The sequence below is a fragment of the Cricetulus griseus genome, unplaced genomic scaffold (assembly GCF_003668045.3).
Source record: "Cricetulus griseus strain 17A/GY unplaced genomic scaffold, alternate assembly CriGri-PICRH-1.0 unplaced_scaffold_10, whole genome shotgun sequence".
NCBI lineage: Eukaryota > Metazoa > Chordata > Mammalia > Rodentia > Cricetidae > Cricetulus > Cricetulus griseus.
In genome coordinates this window covers 309278-319937 of record NW_023276809.1, presented here as the reverse complement: position 1 = coordinate 319937, position 10660 = coordinate 309278, and the positions used below count along the sequence as shown (strand labels likewise).

The 10660-nt window shown below is 44.1% G+C and overlaps 1 pseudogene; it reads left to right on the top strand.

Annotated features, from left to right (window-relative positions):
- Positions 1–1163: 1163 nt before the first annotated feature.
- Positions 1164–9814, top strand: LOC100752684 (annotated as a pseudogene).
- Positions 9815–10660: the final 846 nt, after the last annotated feature.

Genomic DNA, 10660 nt, shown 5'->3' with positions numbered 1-10660 from the left:
CATACTATGGTAAAATGAATAAAATAGTACATATCATATAGAGCCAATGCAAGTTTGAAATAAAATAAAATGTAAGTACCTGCCTCCATCTTGAGTTTTTATTTTCTCATATCAATCACTATTTTATGTTCCTAGTTCCAGGGTAAATGAAACTTGTACTGATACAAAATATGTTCTCATTTTAACTATGTGTCTTTGCAAGCATATTCTTTGCATAATTTCTGCTTAGAACTCTATCAACAAATATGACTTTGAAAAATAATGTTTTTCTTTAATGAGTAGATTAAGTCTGGTCTATTGAAGTCCAAAGGTCTCTAAGATAAAAACAGCTGATGCTCTTGACTATTAACATAGCAGTTTGGATTCTGGTGTCAATTTTCTCTGAACAAAGGTATCGTGGCTTTTGGGGTCTGTCAGCTTAGCCTCAGGATGTCTGCTAATAGTTAAATGTTTAAAAACATCATGTTTATGTGTGTGTGCCTACATGGGCTTATATATACCATTGTGGGCAGGAGTCAACAGTGGACAAAAGAGGGTGGGTGATCACCTGAAATTAAAGTTACATTCAGTTGTGAGTTGTTTTGTGGGTGCTGGGAACTGAACCTGGTTTCTCTTCAAGAACAAGTTTCAAGGGCTCTTCCTCCCTCTTCTGACCTCCACAGCACCAGGCATGCAGCAGTGCACAGACACATATCCAAAATAAACATTAATAAACATAAAATAAAAATAAATAGATAATTAATACATCTACTTCTACACACCACTGGAGTCTTAGAGCAAAGATACTCTGCCCCCTTGGTCTCCCATTTCAGCTCCACCCCCCACCCCACATAATTGGCTTTCTGATTGCAAGCCAGATCCAGTTCCATCTGGCAGGTTCCAAATGGCAGCTCTCTAAGGCATCCACTATTTTTCTTGAGACTATGTTTTGAGAAATGTGAGGTGACTAAATCAATCCATGGGAGATGAGACTGCCAAGTTTGAAGAGGGCAGGAGCAATTCTTGGCCTCACATCAGTAAGTGAGGAAGCATTCCACAGAGGGTGATGGAGGTGGAGGAGATCCATAGTTAAAAAAAAAAAAAAAACTGAACTCAGAAACTGTATAAGTACAAAGCAGCTGGGTAGTGGAGTACAGCCACCATCAGGAAAGGCTCAGTACAAAATGAAACTGTTGCTGCTGCTTCTGCTTGTGCTGTGTTTGGATCTGACCATGTGTGTGTCCATGCAGAAGGAAAAACTAGTCTCATTGGAAAGAAATTTAATCCAGAACAGGTAGACTCCTGGGGCATGGGGACTTCTGACTCAGAGGGCACTTCAGGGAAATCTGAAGCCAAGTACGGCCTTCGAGGGGAGGGTTGTGGCTCCTCTGTGAGACAAATGAGAGACTTCAGACTGTGAAGCAAGACCACCTGTGTGCTATCCACATCTAACAAAGCCTGGGGTCCCTCACTCCCATGGAGAGACAGAGACGGGATCTTAAGCATTGTGTCAACTGATGTAAGATCTAGTCCTGTGTATGCTCATGCCTAGGCCCAAGGTCAGAATTCAAGTGGAAACCTGTTCATGAGGTGCCCCTGCCCTTCCTCTCTTAACAATTTGCTTCTCTATTACAGATTGAGGGAAAATGGTATACCATTGGTTTGGCCTGTGACAAAAGAGAAAAGATAGAGGAACAGGGAAGCATGAGAGTTTTTGTGGAGTACATTCGTGTCTTCGAGAACTCTTCCTTAGCTTTTAAATTCCATACCATGTAAGTGTGGTGTTCTTACTGAGAAAGAAGAAATGGAAGCCTGTCATGGTTTCAGGTTTATACACACACACACACACACACACACACACACACACACACACACACACAAACACACACACTGATACTAAACCAAGATTTCATAACTGGGGCTTTTTCAAAAGTCAGAGACAAGTGTTGGGGACAGGAACAAATTCACCAGGGATGAAATAAACAAAGGTCAGAGGCATTTCTGACACCATAATTACTGAAAAGTACAGCACAGGTTAAAAGTAGATGATCATGAATTAAATATTTCTGACTAGTTGTTAACCAAGAAAGTCCACCCTTCAGATGCAGTAAAGGGGGCTAATAATAATTCTCTGTGGGGTGGAGGGCCACATTGGGCAACATTTGCAAAGCACTAATTTGATGCAGATGGTGGACTCAGGCTGATCATCTGCACAAGTGAGTGACACTGGGAAGTAGTCACAGTTTTAACAGTGATTTGATGAGATTACCTTTCTTTTCCTAGATGAGAGGCAAATATGTGATTACTAAAACATCAAGTATAAGTGAAGTAACACAAATGAAAGCCTTTGTTCATTTTACAAACACATTCAAAAGTTAAGTGGAATCAGAAACAGGAGATTTGGGTGGAACAGAGGCTGAGGGGCCAGCCGTATCCAGGCCCTTTACCAGCAGCTGACTCTGTTTCACAGTGTAAATGGAGAGTGCACCGAGCTGTATTTAGTCTGTGACAAAAGAGAAGAGGATGGGGAATATGAGGTTGAATGTAAGTATACAGAACGTCTCTATATCTATCCATAAGAGACTTAGTAAACCCAAATGCCTATGTGTTTATTACGTGTGCGTGTGCGTGCGTGCGTGCGTGCGTGCGTGCGTGTGTGCGTGTGTGTGTGTGTGTGTGTGTATGTGTACATGCCTGTGCCTAGGCTTGTATATGCAGAAGTCAGAAAGGACAGCAGTCATTTGAAGCAGGTTTTTGAGGTGTTTGACTTATTGGCTACTGGGTGGAGCACGGCCCCTATGGCTAAACTGATGGATTTTGAAAGTTTATGTTCGAAAGAATCAACATCATTACAGATCCTAATCATGCCATGGAGGTCTGTTGTCTTTATTTTTCCTCTCAAGGCAGCCTTGTAGGCAGAATTGGCATTTTCAAAGGCAAGTTGTTTAATTATAATATCATCAGTACTGTTTTCCCCTAGTATTCTTTTGGCAGCCTCCAAAAGTCTAGCTACAAACTGAGCATAAGGTTCACTTGCCCCTTGGATGATTTTAGAGAGAGAGGCACCGATGGAGCCTGCCGGGGGAATGGCCCACCAGGCCGCTAGGGCAGCCTGGGTGGCTTGGCTTAACAGCCCGGTGGGGAAAGCTTGCTGTATGCCTTTGGCGGCGTATTTCCCTCGGCCTGTCAGTTTGTCTAAAGTCCATGAGGCTGTTGCGGCATTTTGTTTATTTACCCGCAGCTTGTGTCTCTAACCTTTCTATGAGCTCCACCTTCCAAGTTAAAAACTGGCCGCGGGACAGCACTGATTGGGCATTTTTTGTCCATTCAGTGGGAAGAAGGTAACCCCCTTGGCCCAGACTCTCCAAAATTGAGATGGTGAACGGGGCTGCAGTGCCATATTTTTTTACTGCTGAATGTAATTCTTTTAAATGTTTTATCTTAAGGGTCCTGACTATGCGTGAAGGGGAATCTTGTTTGAATCTTATCAGGGGCAATACAAAACCCTCTCTCCTGTAAGGCCTGAACCATAAGCATGGCTATCATACTTGTTTCTTCAATGGCCTCAGGCATGTTTTGTTCTATTTCTTCAATTTCCTCATCAGACCCAGGTGGGCTCTCATCCTCAGGTGTCTCGGTATCCAGGGCAGACGAATCAGCCTGACCAGTGTGATCCCGTCTTTGGCCCCCAGATCTAGTTATGACAGGGAAAGAGAAGGAGAAAGGTCGCCGCTCCTTTACCGGTGCGGGGTTCTTTGAAATTTTCTCTGAGTGGCGGGCTACTGACGGGGGTCCATCAAGTCAGCTCGCAATGTTTGAACTTGGTCAGAAAGGTCTTTTAACTCCTTTTGAAGGGTGATTGCCTCTTTTAAATGCGAAATTTGGGTGGACAGGGAGCGTTTAGTGGCAAGGAGATTCTCCACCAAGGGAGGGGACAATGCCTGGGCCCCAGGGTGAGCGGCAAAGGGAGGGGCCGTGGGGATCTCGGGAGGGACATATGGGGGCGGCTGGTGCCAGCTTAACCCTATTTCTCTTAACCCTATTTCTTTGGGGAACCTGTTCGACAGGAGCCACGAACGGGGGATTATACCTTTCACTTTCATATTTAGAGGCTCTTCCGCTAAGTCGGCCTCTTCTGCGGGGTCCAGCCAGCTTTCTACCCTATCTTTATGAATAACAGGGTACAACAATTTTGTCTTTATAGGGGGGTTTTATCAGCGGGGGGTCTAAATTGTTTTCTGAAATTTCTTCATCTATAAGGGAGGGAGTACATGACTCCGGGCGAGCGCACTTGTCCTCCATTTTATTATGAGTTTTTCCTTCCTCATAACTCTCAGACAATTCAGTCAAGAAATTCTCTGCCAAGACCAATAAATGAGAAACCTTTCCCTCCTTTTCAGAGTCCTTAAGAATGTCTCTAATAACTCCATAAAAACTGAAAAATGATTCTGGTATTTCCTCTCCTTTCTTGAGGAGGCCGTTAATATCCTCTCATCTGCCAAATTTTATAGAATCATCCATAGATTTCTCATGTCTCTAAGCTAATGCTTTTGCTAACTTTTTAATTGACTGTCTCCTAGGGCTCAAATAATAATTTCTCCTGTTAAGACATTGACTGACTGGCTGGATGCTCTTTTTGACCCTATTAAAGTGATTTTGATATTTTTAAAACTATATCCGAGGCAATGTAAATATCTCTAATCATATCCAAGGCAATTTAGGCATTTTCATTCATTTGCATTCATAAATTCACAATCACATCACGCATCCAGGTGTGGCCACACCGTTCATTCATAACTTGCATACGTCTCACATTTCTCCTTTTGCCTAGGTTATGATCAGCTTGTAGAAAAGAAAAATCCCTAATTGAAATTTCTAACCTAGTAGCTTATAGTCAATCGCTGTAATATGAGCATCCAAAATTTGAACAATTTTAAGCTTAAATACGTTGCCTTTTCTTTTCTATAAGTCTCAAAAACAGTCTGGCTGTTTCAATAGCATTTATATACATTAATCAGCCATCAACCGTGGCAGCATCTCCCAAGGCTGTAAGTTGCAGCCCCCAAGCTTAACCGCCTCTAAGAAATGCTGCCAGCAGCATTTCTCGCTGTGGGCGAAGTAACTCTCCCAACCTTTTCCCAGGTCTGGGGAGCTATGTCTGGCCCCGTTAAAATCAACCATAGACAAGCTTTATCAATAAAACAAAAAAAATGAACTAAATCTTTCTTTTTGACTCTTATTTCTTTTTATCTTACTCCTTTTTATCTTTCTTTTTAACTCTTATCCCCCTCTCCCATAAATTACTCTTTATCTCTCTAATAAAGAGGACCTCTTTAGAGGCCGTCTTGCCCATGACTATAATCGGACAGCTGTACTCACCTCAAGACGCGGTGCACGAGTGATGCAGGGCGTCTCTACCTTGGGTCGGCTAGCCTCTTCTTTTGGTGCTGTCCTGTAGGGGGCCGTTTCCTGCATCCTCCATTACAATAATGGTGCCTAAAGACACCAAGATGTAAATTACTTCAACAGGCGCTGGGTAATCTCCATTCCTTTGATCTCTGCCTATCCCGTGGCTCATTTTTGCCTGAGGAGCTGAAGCCATTCATAGGGTAATACGTCCCAGGCGGCTGGTCAGCCTTTTATAAGGGATGGTTTTCTTAGTTCAATGTCTCTGCTTAGTCTCTGCTCAGTCTAATGCATTAAAGCTTGTCTGCAGAAGGATCCGAGTGTCCTGCGTGTGTTTCTTGCTGGCGAGGAATACAGAGCGGGCGCGGGACATATGGTGCCGAAACCCGGGACGCTTAACATCTCCAGCACCGCGGAGACCCCTTGGCTACAAGGCGGATTCAGAACTGCAGGATGGTAAATTCGGAGAGGTATGATTTTTCTGGACTTTGGCTTGGGACAATCTTAAAGAAGTCCAGAATTACATATCAGAAACCGAATGTAATGAGAGAAATTCGGAGAGGTATAATTTTTCTAGACTTTGGCTTGGGAATGTTGCTATTTTGGGAGGTTAATATAGAGGCTTCTATGCTTTTACTAGGAGCTATTTTGACCTTTCTCACTGTTGTAGCAATCTTAAAGAAGTCCAGAATTACATATCAGAAACCAAATGTGATGAGAGATGAGGCGCGCCCAACAATAAAATATAAGAAAAAAGGACCTCCCGGGATGTCTACTGACAAGGGAGTGTATAAGGAAAAAGGACCTCCCTGGATGTCTAGTGACAAGGGAGTGAATAATTTGTTAAGAGAAACAACAACAAATAAGAAAAAAGGACCTCCTGGGATGTCTAATGACAAGGGAGTGAATAATTTGTTAGATGATTCTATAAATAAATTTAAAGCTTTAAATCTTGATAGCTCTGATGACTCTGAAAGCTCAAGAGATAAAGTTTTAGAGAAAACAGCTCAGCTGGGTAAAAAAGAAACAAAAAAGGAGGGAGAAAAAATAGGGGATAACCGGTCACACCCCGGTAAATTTAAGAGAAATAAAGACTCAAAACCTAGCCTCTGCCCTACAATGAAACTAGAGGCCTTGGAGCTGAGCAGCTCAGACTCTGAGATTTTAGACTCTAGCAAGGAAGCAGAGCTAGAGGAGGAGGCAGCACAATACCACCCCGATAGATATCGGCTGCCAAAAGTGAAAGCAAATATGAGGCCATCGCCTATTAATCCAGCGGGTGTACTTCCATCAGCACCCCCATTATTTGGTACTGACTCCTTTTTACCATCAGAGGAGCGGAGGAAATTACAGATGGCTTTCCCAGTCTTTGATAGGGGAAAAGGCCATGCCTGCTATTCAACACTTCTTAAAGGCCTGGAATGCCTGGGGCTTTAAAGCCTCATAAACATTGACGCTCGGGCCAAGCGTCTCACCTCAAAACCTAAAAGGCCAAAAGGAAATGGTAAAATGGAAAGATATCTTAACTGATCTTTGGAGAGGCCCGGATCCTATTCTCATAAGATCCAGGGGGGCGATATGTGTTTTTCCACAGGATGAAGAAAATCCTCTATGGATCCCAGAAAGACTCACCCGAAGAGCCCCTTCGGACCTTCAAAAGTCGGAACTCCACCCTCTCCCCGGGAGTTGAGAGCCGCTATTGTTATCCAGATTAACTCCTGTCCTTGGCGGAGAGATTGCCACTGCTTAAGGGGTGGGGGTGGGATTGTTTGATGCAGCCGTTTGCGGATTGCTGTTACTTCTGGCTGGTCTGTGAGAAAAGGGGTGGGGGTGGAATTGTTTGATGCAGCCGTTTGCGGATTGGTGTTACTTTTGGCTGGTATGTAAGCTCTAGGCTCAAACAAAGAGAGATCGCCCAGGCGCTTCCACTGATATTTGGCTAACAATGCTTAAGCAATAGGCCGCCGGCCAGACAGCTCTTGCACACCCGGAGCCTAGGCTCATTGCACAGGGTAGAGTGTCTGGTTTGAGCAGCCCAATGAGGGATGCTGAGCAAAGGCATCGCACAGAGTTGCCTAATATGCAGGCTTCTCTGAGAGGTACGTTGACCTGCATAAGGGTTACCTGCCCGAGGCTCCCTTTCCCAGAAAAACGGCAGAGGACAGGTCGAGAGTACTTCGGGTCAAGCTAACAGCCTGATGGCGACTCTCGTACACAGTCTTAATGTTTGATTTGGGAAGGTTCAACCTCTGCCTCTATCCCTCAACATATGGGTGACCTATTTGCTTGTAAAAATGTAAAGCCTTATCATTAATTAATAAAAAAGGGGGATATGTAGGGGGCCGTTTCCTGCATCCTCCATTACAATAATGGTGCCTAAAGACACCAAGATGTAAATTACTTCAACAGGCGCTGGGTAATCTCCATTCCTTTGATCTCTGCCTATCCCGTGGCTCATTTTTGCCTGAGGAGCTGAAGCCATTCATAGGGTAATACGTCCCAGGCGGCTGGTCAGCCTTTTATAAGGGATGGTTTTCTTAGTTCAATGTCTCTGCTTAGTCTCTGCTCAGTCTAATGCATTAAAGCTTGTCTGCAGAAGGATCCGAGTGTCCTGCGTGTGTTTCTTGCTGGCGAGGAATACAGAGCGGGCGCGGGACACTGTCCGGCAACCACCGTGCCTCGAGCCCCACGTTTGGCGCCACTTGACCCGTCCAGCAGGCCAGGTAATTTGGTTGGTTACGAGGAGGTATCACCTAGGAGTCAATGGGGGCGAGAGGGAGAGAAGACCAAGCGCATAAAGAAAGACAGAGTCAGTCTGAGTCGCGTCAAGGTCTCGTTTATTGAAGGGTAAAGCTTGCTTATATGCAGGGGATTTTGCTCGGGGCGGGGTAGGAGAGTAGGAGGAATGGAAAAAATTTTAAGAGGAAGTGCAGATAAGGTTGGCCTTGGCCCATGTCCTTGTGACCGGTCAACCGCAGCCGATTCCGAGAAGTAAAGGAACAACATGTTTTGAGCAACATATCTAAAAAGAACATCTTGTGGTTAGAACAGGTCAGAGCTGGTGGCTGTGCAAGATCTTGCTCGAGATTCTCTTTGGTCCTCAACACTGAACCCCAGCCCAAGTCCTCTTCAGACTCTCAGTTGCTTCCTGATCATTGTTTATTTAGCTAATGCAACAGGAGCCATCTAATAACTGCATCCCGGCCTTGGGCAGGTGGAGAAAGTAAGGAAAGATGGCTTCTCGTCTCCTGCCCTCTGTCAGATTCTGCCCCAGTGGCTGCCACCAGTGCACATTGCTCAGGATGCAGCAGCAGGTATTTGACACAGTGAGCTTATGAAAGACAGAGACAGGTCCCTGGAAGCTGCAGATGGAGGTAGTCAGGCTTTGGAGAGGGTAACAGAGGTGAGTTGCTGCTGTGACTAACTGTTCACTAGAGGTCGAGCCATCCTCATCCCTACTCCTAGAAGTTACTTCATGAAGTCCAAAGAGCTACAGATAGAAAGCATCAGACATTTGAACCCATCTCTTCCAGAATATACAATTTAATTTTTTATATGTGGCATAGAATAGGTCAAAGGTTTCCATTGTTTCTTGTGGACCAAAGAATTTCTGAGGTCTGTTCTATTTCTTCCACAGATCATGGATATAATGTACTTAATTTACTTGCTACAGACTTTGATGATTTTGTTGTAAAGAATTTCATAAATATCAAGAAGGGGAGAAGAGTCACTTTGGAGCGCTATGGTAGAGTATTTTCACACAGACACTGATCTTCAGATGGTTAAAGAATATAAGAAAGAAACCCTAGGCCTAACATGGTCTTTCTAGCCTGGCCCTGAGCTTCCTCTTTCTTCCTTACCTCCTGGAGACAGATGCTCACCTCTGTCATCCCTCAGGAACAGTGGTGGGGGTGGGAGGACTCTGAAATCCCTCACTATGCCAGTAAGATATCCTATGGATGCCTAAGATATCCTATGGATGCCAAATTCATGACAAGGCATGTCCATGCCTGTTAATGGAGTTGTCAATCATTTTCTCATCCTTGGGGGGAGGGGCTGCCCATCATTCAGCTCAGTGAAAGTGTTCAATATACAAGATTCAATCACTATTGCCACCATTATTTTCCACAGGCCAGAAACTGAGTTCAAACATCAAGGAAAATTCTGGGGATCTATGTGAGAAGCATGGAATTGTCAAGGAAAATATATTGGACCTAACTGAGGCTGGTAAGTCAGGACTTATATATCTTTCTTTTCCTGATTTTATACCATAGAAAGGACAAACCCAGGCATTGGCAGCCAGATGTGTTGCCACTAGAGAAGCATCTGGTGTCTCTTGGGGAAATATATTGGACCTGGTCCCTGAATATGTTCTTGTTCCTACCCTGCACTTCGCTGTCTCCAGGCCCAAGATGTAAGAAAGGCCTGAGCCTCCAGGTGGGTAATCTCCAGTGAGAGTGAAGAGAGGGTGGGCAAAAATGAGGCCTTCCCAAAGCAGTAGTATTGGGCCCCAAAATTACAATAAAAACAATTGATAAGGAACCTTTGAGGAGAGCTTGAAATATGGCTTCTGATTATTTGGATTTGTGATTTATTCCTACCATGAGCTTTTCAGTAAATTAAGTAAGAAAACTAGGATGTGAACTAAATTAGTGGCTGTACTGTTGTGTGAAAAGGAATCTGCAATGCATCCAACGTCATTAAGAATGTGAGTATAGATGCTCACCAGTGTCTGGGGTCCACCTCCCTCCCACGCCTGACACTGACATCTTCCTTTGACATCTGTACAACCTTAGCTCCTTCCGTGAGAATGGAACTTCCCAATTTGCACATCTCCTCCAGTCTGGAGAGCACACTGAGTTCTTCATCTGTCCTTGTTGCCATTTATTCCAAGTCTTTGCTTTGATAATGTGTGAAAGCCTTTAAAAGTAGCTTTTATCATTACTCCTCAATTCCTGAATATTCTTCAGAGCTTTGTAATGAGTCTTTCTCTGTTCAAAAAGCCAGCTCCCAAATAATGACACAGACTCGTTATTCATTATGACAGTATGGCCTGTAGATTAGGCTTGTTCCTACTTAGGTCTTATAACTGAAGTTCACCCATTTACATTAATCTCCATTCACATGGTGTTACCTCTCTTCCATCTTGCACCTCCTGTTTCCTCTCCAGTTCCTCTGGCTGACAATTCTGCTCCTTCCTTTTCCCAAATTCTCTCTCTCTCTCTCTCTCTCTCTCTCTCTCTCTCTCTCTGCCTGAAAGTTCCACCTAAATGTC